Below are 13,904 nucleotides of genomic sequence, written 5' to 3'. Positions count from 1 at the left end.
GTTCAGAATTGATGCCAAGGGAATTCACCCAACTGATAACAAGGTAAAAGCAATTAAAATGGCTCCTACTCCTAAAAACAAGGCTGAATTGCAAGCTTTTCTGGGATTACTTAATTTTTATCATGCGTTCTTGCCTCACAAAGCAGCAATTGCTGAGCCTTTACACAGATTGTTGGACAAGAAAACCTCATGGAATTGGACCACAGTCCATGAACACAGTTTCAAAAATTTAAAACAACTTTTGTCCAGTAATTCAACTGTCACACATTTTATAGAAAATAAGCCCATCTGCATCGCATGTGATGCATCCCCTTAGGGCGTGGGCGCTGTTCTGAGTTACATAGAGGAAAATGGGGAGCAGAAGCCTATTGCTTATTACTCCCTAACGCTGTCCAGGGCAGAAAGAAATTACGCTCAAATTGATAAGGAGGCCCTGGCAATAGTATCGGGAGTCAAGAAATTTCATGATTACCTGTATGGCAGGGAATTCACTATTTTCAAAGATCACAAACCACTGTTGGGACTGTTCACGACAGATAAACAAACTCCACAAATTCTATCCCCGAGGATGTTAAGGTGCTCCATATTTCTATCTGCGTACTCATGCAAACTGGTCCACAAACCAGGAAAGGATATGTGCCACGCAGATGCATTAAGTAGGTTACCTTTAATCATGACTGAGCCTGATCCAGCGCCGGCCGAACAAATACTGGCTATCCAAGATCTCCCAGAGTGCCCTCTCCAAGCTAAGCACATTGCTGCCGGTACCACAGGAGACAGGGTCCTGAGCAGGATTTTAACGTGGGTAGTCTCAGGGTGGCAAGAGAAGAGGCCAGGCCCAGAGTTCCAGGCATACTTCACGAGGAGACATGACTTGTCTTCTCATAAGGGATGCCTATTGTGGGGTAGCAGGGTCATTATTCCAGAGAAATTAAGGGAGAAGGTTTTGCAGTCGCTACATGAAGGACATCCAGGCATAGTCAGGATGAAGGCGTTAGCACGGAGTTACATGTGGTGGCCTGGCCTGGATAAAAGTATAGAGGAACAAATAGCAGGGTGCTACGTTTGCCAAAGGTCCAGGCCAGAGCAACCGCACGCCCCGTACATAAGTGGGAAGTAACACACACTCCCTGGTCCAGGGTACACATTGATTATGCTGGACCATTTCAAGGACAACTATTTTTGGTGGTGGTAGATAGCTATTCCAAATGGCTGGAGGTAGTTCTGGTTGCAAGTATGACCACAGCAAAGACTGTCCAGGTGCTCAGGGGACTATTTGCCACGCATGGCCTGCCTGATGTGTTAGTCTCTGATAATGGCCCACAATTCACATCTGCTGATTTCCAGGCTTTCACCAGGGCCAACTTGATTAGGCACGTCACATCCGCGCCCTTCCGCCCGTCGTCCAATGGATAAGCAGAACGCATGGTGAGAATGACTAAGGACGCGTTGAGGTGCATCATCAGTGGAGACTGGCACCAAAGGTTGGCTCAATTCGTTCTGGCACAACATACCACACCATGCACAACCACTGGCAGGAGTCCTGCAGAACTACGTTGGGGACGACGGTTTATCACCAAGTTGGACAGACACCACCCCGACAGAGTGGCCGCAGAGACAGAACAACCAAAACCTACCAGGGAAATAAACATTGGCAAAGTGGTTTGGGTTAGGAACTATGGGACGGGGTGTTTGTGGATTCAGGGGTGCTGGTTGACAAAACGGGGCCCTTGTCATACATTGTAGAGGTGGAGGGAGGCCGCCAGGTCAGGCGACACATAGACCAATTGAGGAAGCCTGCTCCTGAAAAGTCACAAACCAACCAACCCCAGCAACCGTCAACAATGGGTCCAGAAAAGGAGGAGGATCTCACAGTCATCGAACGGTTGCCGGAGAGAGTTGGCAGGGCGGAGCAACAACAGGCACAGGCCTACCACGACAATGTGGTCATTAGGGTCCAGGGCCAGGACTCAAATAATGACTCTGCTGACCAAGCCGGTGAGCAAGCTATGAGACGGTCGTTCAGGACTCATAGGCCACCCGTGTATCTAGAGGACTATGTAAGGTCATGAGGGTGAGGGTCATGTGGTGTCTCAAAGAAAGAACCAGTGCAACAGTGTGTTCATTTTTTGTGTTGTTGTTTATTGTTTGTTCTTCTGGGGGAAGGGGTGTTATGTATATAGATGTTGGGTGATCATATTAGCAGTGGCCACTGACACCACCAGGTGGCACTACACTGTGACAGGATTGGCTGGCCCGCGGACAGCAGGAAATTCAGTTAAAGGGATTGGCCTGGGGTGTACCTGGCCAGGTATATAAGGGATCAGGCAGCCCCATTGTTCCAGTTTAGTCTGACCACAATAAAGAGCTGATATGCTGCACTCATCTGCCTGGCGTCTTCCATGCGGTCCACACGGTCCAAAACCCACTACACAATACTATATACCATTCTGAGACCCTCCTACTCCAGGGATGCTTTAGATAAGTTCAAGCAAATACAAATACTCCCCTCATGGCTTAAAGTCACAGAGTTGTTGGCTGGGTTCACACAACTAATGACCTATGACTAAGTTTACACATTTCACTATGCAATAACATGGTTTGGTTATTATGGTTTTATATAATATATGCACTCAGTCCACCATGGACTCAAGGGGCTACCCTTGAAGCATATCCCGAACTTCAGCTGATGCAGAAAACAGTGAAAAGTTATCCAAAGTTGTATTATTTTTTATGAAAAGATAAGTAGCAGCTAACAAATATCTTCCATATTGATCACTAGAAAGTTCCTTTTCTTGCTATTTTCTTGCTCCATGCACTGGGACAGGACTGCAAAAACATCACCAACCTAGCCTGGGATAGTCATATAAAGTTGATTATCATCAGTATATTGGTGATTCTGAACCCAAAACTATTGGATGACTTCTCCCTGGTTTTGAGTAGATGTTAAATGGAGGGAGGAGCTTATCTCTGAAATATTTGATAAAGAAGCAACCCTCAGCTCCAGCTTCTCCTCCGCCTCCCAATTGGAACTGACAATTGAGGAAGGAACAGAACCACTGCAAAACAATATCTTGCCTCAAATCTACAAACCCTACCGATGGCCCAGAGGGACATTATGGTAGATGGTATCAAAAGCTGAAAACATCAGAATTGGGATCAGTGTATCCCATCCCAGTCCTGTCAGAGGTCTGTTACTAACGCAACCAATTTTGTATCCATTCCATGTCCAGGCCTAAAAATCTGCTTCTTCTACTAAAGAGCTCCATAATTGACTCTTCACCATGTTCCTCCATCACCACCTTCTCTTATGTTAGCCATAAGAGGTAGACAACATCAAGAATCAGCACAGCATGGATTCCCAGGATCCTTTTCACTATTTTGGGATAGAATAATAGAGTCTAAAAAGCCTGATATAGTTTTAGTCCCATCTTATATCAAACAAAATCAAGGCAGGGGTATTTTATACACTTCCTTTTTCAGGACTGAGTAATTTTTCCTAAAGTCTCTGCTTAAGGATTCACTTATTTTTCTCATTCCTGGGGCCAGGTCTGTATTCTTTAACATCCAAAAAAGAAAGGTTTGAGAGCAGGCAGTAAGTCCAAGAAGGGTGTCTTAAGGAAGAAAACTTGTCATCACAAAGGCAGATGAAAATTTGTTTCACCTCTATTCTCACTACAGACTAATCCCAAAGGTGGGCACATATCTGTCCTTGGTCAGATTTGTTTTCATTTACATGATTATATAATTATGAAGAAATGTTTAAATGTTTGCGGCAACGTGCTAAGTCTCTGAATTATTGTCTGACACAGACACAAACAACTGCAGCAAATTTCTGTCTCTACCATTTTTTTGTAGTAAACACAAAGAATGGCAACTATAAATCCATCAAGATTTACAAGCATCTAATATTAATTTGGATTAAACTAAAACATTACATCTGCTCATTTTTCCCATATACAATAGCTACATTTCCTTCTTTTATAAAGGATACGTGTTCCCTTCCCCTAAGCGCAGTACAGTTTAAGGATGCACTTAATTTGTAGAAAATTTATAGTTTGTGTGAAAAGTTTTTCACATTAAAAGGGAAAAATCTATAATTTGCCAGCATGAGGTTTTCAGCTGTAAAACCAGACTGGCGGCCAACATCTATTTAGCTATTGAAGTTCACAGTGCCTGGCAACAGGCAAACAAAATGTACTTTTCATTCTTTTGCTTTTAAAAATCAACATTTTGAAGATTATTTCATATAGGGTAGGTTTCTATTGGCATAATGCTTGCAAAAACTGAAAGTCATAAAGTGTAGACTTTTTGAAAACAAATGCCCTTTGTCAATTTTCTAAAATAAAGAAAATGGAATAAAAATGTTATCCTCTTATTTTTCAGTTTTGCTTCAATTTTCCAGAACTGGTCTTCATTCTTCTAGGAAAATGTTGCAAAAACATTTTTTTCCACCGAAAATATAGCTTGGAAAGGATTATTGGAGGGAGCGGAGGGAAGTAGCTTATTCTAATGTATTCATGTGCTGCCAAAGAAGAGGAATGCATCACTTCAAAAGATATGATTCTAAAAGATAGAATCCAGGTATGCATACAATTTGAATATATTAGAAATACAGTGAAATAGGGTGAAATGGAACAATTTTAATATATTAGGAACGGAGTGAAATGGGGTCTTTGCAACTACTGTATTTATATTATTCATTATTAGAATAATACAAATACAATAGTAGCAAAGACTATTCTAAGTAACCTGTGCACCTGATCATTTTGCAGACAACTAACATCATCAAGAACTCTTGATTTCTCTTCCTAACTGGAAGGACTGTGCAGTTTAAGTCTATTTTAACTATAAAGCTCATGAACTTATATAGCTTCAAAATAATATACCTTCCCAAATAGGGACTACATGGTCGTAAAAAGGAAGGGGATTTTTTTTCAGATAGAAAGAACATCATTATACAGGACCATTCTACAGAAAAGCCACTGAATTTTTAGTCAAAGAGCCAAAAAGAGAATATAGCTTTTTCTCGCGGAAACTATGCTCTATTATTTTATAAAGACACTACTAAATAGGAAATCATGTATATTAATTTGTTGTTCCACCTATTAATCTCTCTCTAATGCTCTTTATTTTTTGCTTCATGATGACATTCTGTTGTTGCTTTTCTAAGTGCAAAAGTTATTTACTGGTTGTCAGACCAATATATCATTCTAAACTACTGTGGATCTTGGAGTATAGTTGAAATCAGACCAGTTGTCATAATTCAGTCTCTAGACAACTTTACATGGTTGATTATGAATCTTCATCAACATCCTGGAGTACAGATTGCTGATGTCGTAAGATACGAAAAAACCCTTCCTGAAATAAAGTACAATAGCATTATTCTCCTGTGGATAAGGGGTGGATGAAAGACTGCAGATTCCTCTGTAAAGCTATTGTGTTCAAGTTCTGAATTCAGATGCTTTTCTGTAGTTCAGCAGGAAAAGAGGTAGATGGATAAACTACCAACGAAGGAGCAGATGCCGATGCATTACATATTATATTAGCAGAAACTTTTGGATAAGAGGATGTTTGGGAAGTACCTAGTACTGTCCAACTCCAGGGAAATTAGGAGATTCAGGCAGTTAAAAGGAGTGTAAAGATTTATTACAAGCTTAAGCTCTCTACAAGAATCCAGCCAACCAGCTCCTTCTGTGTATATTAGGCCTAATGTGTGTTCATTTTTAATCTGTACCAGTGTGTTCACAGACAAAGTGACAATAAAAGTTCTCTTCTATTCTCTTCTCTTTTCACCTCACTTTACCTCACCCTCTCCTCTCCCCTCCCTCCCCTCCATTCCACTCTCCCCTCCCACCTCCCCTATGCCAGGGCTTTTCAACCTTTTCACCCATTGTACCACTTTTAGGATATGGCAACATCCTAGTACCACCAGTCACCTAGCAAGGTATCAAAAACTTGATGACCAAAAAAAAAAGGAAAAAAGTGATGAAGAACAGGTAGTCCTAGACTTACAATAGTTCGCTTAGTGACTGTTCGAAGATACAATGGCACTGAACAAAGTGCCCCCCCAAGCCACAGCTGAGCAAGACACCTGCCTGCCTGCCCAGTGGCGCTCTTCCTCCTGTCCGAGATTTTCATTGTTGTGAGTATTTCTGCGGAGGATTGGCAGCGGGGGGGTGCGTTTGATTTTTATCCCCCCCCCAATCTGCTGGGTGGTTGCAGCAGGTTTTGGTCACTTCATATGACCCTGGGACACTGTGACCATCATAAATATAAATATAAATCAGTTGCCAAGCATCTGAATGTAAATCACAAGACCCTGGAGATGTTGCAACATTCCAGCTGATCAGTGCTTCTTCTGGGCTCAGCAGAAGCGCCAGGATCAGCACCAATCCGGCTGGATCCTGGCACTGATCCTGGCGCTTCTGCTGAGCCCTGACAGCCCTGCATCTCCAGCCATCTCTCGCTCAGGCTTGTGCGGTGCTACCACCAGTTCAGCTCATTCCCCTCCCTTGCTACTTTTCTAGGATGGTCGCATACCACTGGTTGAAAAGCCCTGCCCTATGCTGTGCTGTGCTGTGCTGTGCTATGCTGTGCTGTGCTGTGCTGTGCTGTGCTGTGCTGTGCTGTGCTTTGCTCTCCTCTCCTACCTTACCCTACCCTACCCTACTCTACTTTACCCTATCCTCTCCTACCCTACCCTATACTGAGGGAGGCTCAGCCAATCTCAATGTATACATGGTTGTACTTTGACAATAAAGGTTCATTCATTCATTCATTCATAGTATCCTATTTTATATAAAGTTGTTCATTTTTCAATTATGCCAAAGTTTCGCTTGGAAGCACTAAAATATTCTTGGGAACGCTAGCTATTTGCAGACGAGAAGAAAACTTGGCATAACATAAAGTGGTGCTATAGACCAATCCTCAGACTTCTGGTTTCATTCTCTCTTGCTATTCTTTGTCTTTAAATGTTTACGTGCAAGAACCATGTGTATTTGCAGTCCAAAAGAGAAGTCAGTGATTTCCCTGGTTTTCCTCTTACACCAGCATACCTAGAATTGTAATGAAACACACAACCACATACACATAGGCAAACACCAAGAGCCTTGGTGGAGCAGTGGCTAATGCCTCCTTAAGTAACACCAGCTGCCTGCAATTAGTGCAGGTTCGCGTCCCACCAGGCTCAAGGTTGACTCAGCCTTCCATCCTTCTGAGGTAGGTAAAATGAGGACCCATATTGTTGGGGGCAATAAGCTGACTTTGTAATAATGCCACTTGGGGGGGGCGAAAGCCCTAATAAGCAGGCATACACATAGAATGAAGGCTATTGCTAAGCACATTGATTTGTGCTTTAGATTGTAAGCCGCCCTGAGTCTTCGGAGAAGGGCGGGATATAAATGGGATTAAAAAAAATACATGAACATATGGTCAATCAAAGATCTCATGGCACTATTTTGCAAAGAGACTGGTTCATTTAAAGCAGGGGTTCCCAACCGGGGGTGCTCACACCCCCTGGGGGTGCAAGACGATATTCCAGGGGGTGCAAAAACTTGGGTTTTCAAAATTACAGTATAAGTCTATATGCATATTTTGTTGCTTTTATTTTGAACTTTTGTAAAGGGTGCGAGAATATATCAGAAGCGTTCTAGTGCAGGGTATAGAAAAGGTTGGGAGCCGGTGATTTAAAGAGTGAAAAATTATTTAAAGGAAAGTGATAAGTAGATAAATCAGGAAAAACAACTTTAGTAACTGAAAGTCTGTCTAAATAGCAACTTAGCTAACCAAAGCAGTTCCTCACAGGAAGGATGCCACTTTAAAGCAGAAATTCTGTGCAACATATGCATCCTGTTTCTAGTCACATGAGCTGCTGAAGCCCAGATGAACTGACAAAAGAAAGTCAAGGCACCGATAACATCCTAGTATCCTAAATCTTTCTCCTGATCTTTGTTGTTTGGATTCAGCTAGCAGGAAAGCCAGCAGGAAAACTAATAAAAAAGGATCTTATTTTAGTTTTGGTAGTAAAGTCACTCCAGTTTTGTTACTGATTGCAGAAGGCCAGCACAGAGTATCAGTCTATATACATGTACTCCATTACAGGAGGGAGTTGCTCTGAGATAAGTGGAGAATGTGGTTCACGCTGTCTACTTCAAGTAAGAGTGTGTATACCTTCCCAGTGAGATAGGTTTTTTTCTGAGTTGTGGTACATTGTTTGTATTTCAATATCAGTAGTTTTACAAAACAATCAGCACCAAAATCCTAGAAGTCTTATTTAAAAACAAATGAAATTAAGTTAGAGTAGGAGAAAAGTCAATGTGGAATACGCATGGAAACTGGAGCTGTAATCATTATCTTAGACTTTTAAGACCATTCAATTTCTTTCAGAAGATCTCCAGCTAGGAAATTAATTAGTTCTGTTGTCAAACTGCTCTTATTGTGAAGAGCTTAATTCTCATGCTTTTAATGTCCAATTTAGCTAAGTCTAATCCTGCCCTTTGGGCCAGCAAAGAACAAACTTTTGCTCAATTTCCTGCTTCATTTATTCAAGCACTGAAAAATACTATCAAATCTCTAATCACATTTTTGTTTTGTTTTTTCGTTTTAGATGAAATAAGCTCTGTTCCTTCCACCTTTGTTTCAGAAAAGATTTATTTCCCATGATATTGTAAATCTTTGTGGTTTTCCTCTATATCTACTGAGTTAAACATTTTTGGGGGCATAAAAACCACGACAGGATAGTTACTAATAAGATATGCTTATTCAGACATGTCAAACTCATGACGTCACTCAACATATCAGGACAGTTTTGCCATTGCCAGCAAAGGGGTGGGCGTGGCTTCCATATGAGGCGTCTGGGCCACAGGCTGGCAGTTTGACATCCCTGGCATGCCACAACTGCTATCTGCATAAATTTTGATGAATTAGGCTGAACACTTTTCGTTCAAGCTACAGTTGGAAACATACAGTGTGGCATAACTGGGCCATTTAGTGTATCTCAACTTAAAGCAGGAATCCAAGATAACCAAGGTAGCCAGTTTTTTTTAAAGTAGCCAGTGATGGAGACAGATGTTCGGGTCCTCTGTATGCAATGTCTGTTTTCTATCACTGAGTTACAACTTAATACCAAAAAGGGGAAAAATATGAGAGGTCCTAGGTGCTCTCTGAGTTTGGTTGTTTTCTTGAAGACATCTGATTACCCAAACGAGGCAACACCATCAGTGCTAGTGCTGAAGGGAGTGGGATTTGCTCTTATTTTAGATACTAAGCCACTATAAATAAATATAAAATAGAAGCAAACCCCACTTCCTTCTAACACTGATGATGTTACCTAGTTTGTTAATGAAACGCCTGCATGAAAACACCCAAAGACTCTACAGTTCATTTATTTTATAAATTGATGGTTATATGTCAAAGATCATTCTTCATCAAGTTGATAAACTGCTCTAGTGCAAGTCCCTTCAAAATAAAATTTTCCCAAATCAATATTTTAAAGTCACAATTTTAAAAAATTCACCTAAGAATAAGAGACAAAAATATCTAACATATAAACAACAAGAAATATTAAAACAACAATAAAATTACATTTAAAAAAATCTTTATGGAGAATTCAGTATAGTTCTGATATGTGACCTGAAAATCCTAAAAATCCTAATTTTGTGCTCCAAGTTTATGTGTTATTAGGTGATGGGTCAAGGAGCTGCAATTTTTAAAGTGAGAAGTTATAGGGAATCTCTTCATACTAACATGATGCCAACTGCACTATAGGAGATGTATATATACACATCTATTCAAGTGAGAAGTTTTTCAATTGTTTTAAATTTAACTTTTAGAAGAAATGAGCAGATCTCCAGGGCTTTCTAAAATGGAAGAGTATCTGAAATTTCATTTTGAATAAATAGAAGTATTAAAGTGTTACATTAAGCAAAGAATGCTTTGTCACAAAAATCATTTGCAAGGAAGAATTCAGTAATCTCATGAAAGTAAATCTAATTTTATTATTTAATGATACGATTAATTCAGTTTCGTTTTTCCTTCTGTAGACATTTGCCTGCAAAAATGGAATCCTTGTGTTAAATTTATTTTATCAGTGAGAACAAGACAAAGCTTTATAAAGCACTTATTTTGAAATATCACATAAGCTTTAACAAGATAAATGTCAAATAATAAATTAAACTGCTTGCAAAAACCTGCCATAGTAGGAAGCATATGCATTTCTGCAGAATAAGAGAAGAGATTAGAAATTATTAAACTGAATAAAGGAAGACTTTTATTATGTTTTTAATCCCTACATTTTTCTACAAATAACTAACACTATTATTTGTCTCAATAGTACAGAGTAAAGCAAAAATGTCCTTTTTGGATAAAGCTTTCTATTCCTGAGTTTCTCGTTAATTTAAATGACACTGAAACCTAAGCTTTTATAAGATTTAAATGTACTTTTACCATTGATTGCTTTACTATTGACATTAAGGGTGAAAATATAATGTAGTTACCAGATGGCATTCTGGATCTTAAAGCATTCCTGGCCTTCAGAACCTGAGGTTGCATTTATTTCTTTAATCTAGAGGATTTTTAAAATGATATTCTTCAGCAAAAAGAAAAAAAAGTGGAAGAAGGCAAAAAGCACTTTAGAAAGATCAGCAATAAGAATAAACAAGTTGCAATCTAAAATAATGAAAAAGGAAATAAAAGTGAGGAAGAAAGGACGACAAGGCAGTTTAAGGGGAACAGTTGCTCTGTGGAAGATGAACAGTTTCTAAATTTGATATATAAGCAATCAAACTAATTCAGATGCTGCGTCAGTCTTGGGAAGCGGTTAAACTATTGGACTAGGAATGGGGAACCCAAGTTCAAATTCCTCTACTTCCTTTAATTATGGAAGTTTGCTGCCAAGCTTTTATCCTGGCATTATTTTATGCTAAGTCACTTCACCAGAATTGTTTTTGTTTGAAGATTAAGATAAGATAAGATAAGATAAGATAAGATAAGATAAGATAAGATAAGATAAGAACATCACCTTGAATGCTGCAAGAAAGATGAGATACCAGTTGAATGAATATATTTGGTAACTATATAGGTAACTTTATATTTGCGATGACAGTCTTCCAGAATGGAAAACTATTCAAAAGACCAGGATCTCAAAATTGCTTATCTCTCTCTGGAGGAAGAGATAAGATTCAAAGGTCCAAATTCAAAAGGCAAAATGTTGCTTGGGAAGTGGGAGCACACATAGCACTGGATGTGAATACTTTAAGCAGCTCTTTTCCTGTGCTCAATAGCTGCTGTTTGCAACCAACACACAAGCTTCGGAAAAGATAATAAAATTTTGCCTTTCAAATTTGGCTTGCTCTCCAGGTTTCCATGCAGTGGCTCTGCTCCTCTTTTTCTACCTGATGGAAGGAAAGTTAATAGTTGAGGAGGGACAGGCCAAACCTATTAAAGTAGCTTGTCACCTCCCATTTCTTTGGTGGAACTCTGCAATGTTTCATCTGTGCACACAGAAACATGTGTTACGAGGATTAGGAGGAAAAGGATACAAATATAATCTGAAGCTACTGAAAGTTGTGATTCTATTCATTGTATTGATTGAATTGATGTATAAGTTCCCTTATCCAAAATGGAGTTCAGTACTAAAGCAGAATTCAGGCTAAAGCAAAAAAGTATGGAAGAAGAAAGAAATAGGGCAACAGAAATAGGTGTAATTAAATGAATGGAAATCTCATCTGTAATTTCTAGAATTTACTGCAAGATTGCATTCAAGGAGGATTGCAGCATGTTGTCACCATGAAATGTAACTGCTTGAACAAAGGAAGATGACTCCAGTTTTGGTTAAGCACTAAACAAATACATTTGCCTTAAATGTAGATATTCTACATATATAGTTTTGTCCCCTAAATTCACTCCTATCAGTAAATATGCTGAAATATTTCCTTAATTTCTGCTATGTGCCTCATTGTGGTGAAGAGGTGCTCCCGAGAGGGATGAGTGAAGAATGTCAAGAGTGAACACTTCCATCAGGACCTCGCAATGCATGAAAGTCACTCCAGCTGAAACTGAAACAAGCAGATACTTATATTGGGCAGCAGTGATAAAGGAAGGTATAGAGCAGGGCTTTTCAATCTTTTCACCCATTGTACCACTTTTAGGATATAGTAACATCCGAGTACCACCAGTCGCCTAGCAAGGTGTCAAAAATTTGATGACCAAGAAAAAAAAGGAAGAGTGATGAAGTACAGGTAGTCCTCGACTTACAACAGTTCGCTTAGTGACTGTTTGAAGTTACAATGGCACTGAAAAAAGTGCCCCCCAAGCCACAGCTGAGCGAGACACCTGCCTGCCTGCCCGGTGGCGCTCTTCCTCCCGTCCAAGGTTTTCATTGTTGTGAGCATTTCTGTTGAGGATTGGCAGTGGGGGTGGGGTGGCAGGGGTGTTTGGTTTTTATTCCCCCAATCTGCTGGGTGGTTGCAGCAGGTTTGGTCACTTCACATGACCCTGGGACACTGTCATCGTCATAAATATGAATCAGTTGCCAAGCATCTGAATGTAAATCACAAGACCCTGGAGATGTTGCAACATTCCAACTGATCAGCGCTTCTTCTGGGCTCAGCAGAAGTGCCAGGATCAGCGCTGATCCAGCTGGATCCTGGCGCTGATCCTGGCGCTTCTGCTGAGCCCTGACAGCCCTGCATCTCCAGCCATCTCTTGCTCAGGCTTGTGAGGTGCTGCCACCGGTTCAGCCCCGCTACCACTTTTCTAGGATGGTTGCATACCACCTGCCAGGTACCAATGTACCACAGGTGGTACCCGTACCACTGGTTGAAAAGCCCTGGCAGAGGCAGTGATCACTTAGCGAGAATAGTAAAAGAATAATTTCATATTGCGTGAAAGAAGATAATGGCAAACCACACCTGAATAGACAAAACAAAGTATTTGATGAACTAGTGCTGGATAATAGACCTTTCAAGATAGTTATACTCAACATGCAACTGAGGAAGAGCTGAAGAATTTTCAGAGTAGTGATAGTGTTAGTGATAGTGACCTGGTTAAATTAAACCCTTTTGGATGTCTAGTTGCTGATACTGTTGTGCAGGAAAAAAAAACCTCCAAAGCTACAAAGTTACAGAGGTAACATGGAAATTAAGAAATACGATCGTGAGAAAGCTCAATACAGTGAAATATTAAATGGATCAAATGAACATTGGCAATGCAGGTACCAGTTAAATGAAATGAACTGGATACTTTCAGTCCAAACAACATACTGTATACTACTCAGGACATGAAAAACAAAAAAGGAACAGCACTCCTTTCATGGACAGGAAGGATATAGCAAAGACACTGGATACAACATCTGCATACAAGTAATAAATGATGGAACAATATCCATTAGACTTTGCAGATAATCCTTTAATATGACGGCTGTCCAAATTTATGTTCCAAACACTGATGGAGAAGAAAAGGAGATCAACAGGTTTTATGGTCAAGTTCAGTCTGAAATCAACAAAGCATGCAAACAAGATAAGTTGCTTGTGGTTGGTGATTGGAATGCCAAAGAAAAATGTAATTGGACTATAGAGCCTAGACTGATGCAGAATAATGTTTTATCAATTTATGCCCATCCAATGATTTCTTCATTGCTAAATCAGACTTCAAACAACCAAAATGATTCCTATATCCTGGATGTTCCCAGATGAAGCATACAGAAATCAAAGTGACTATGTTATTGGTGTAAGAAGTGGAGAAGCTTACTTATGGCAGCAAAGATGTGATCAGGGGCTGACTATAAAAAGATCATGAATTGCTTATGTGCAAGGTCCAAGTCAGGCTAAAGCTGAAGAACAAAGCCAACCAGTTTTTATGACATGATCTTAAGCATATATATCCACCATTTTCAAGAATATCAG

Source organism: Vipera ursinii (genome assembly GCF_947247035.1).
Source record: "Vipera ursinii genome assembly, chromosome: 3".
Taxonomy (NCBI): Eukaryota; Metazoa; Chordata; class Lepidosauria; order Squamata; family Viperidae; genus Vipera; species Vipera ursinii.
This window is presented reverse-complemented; position numbering follows the sequence as displayed.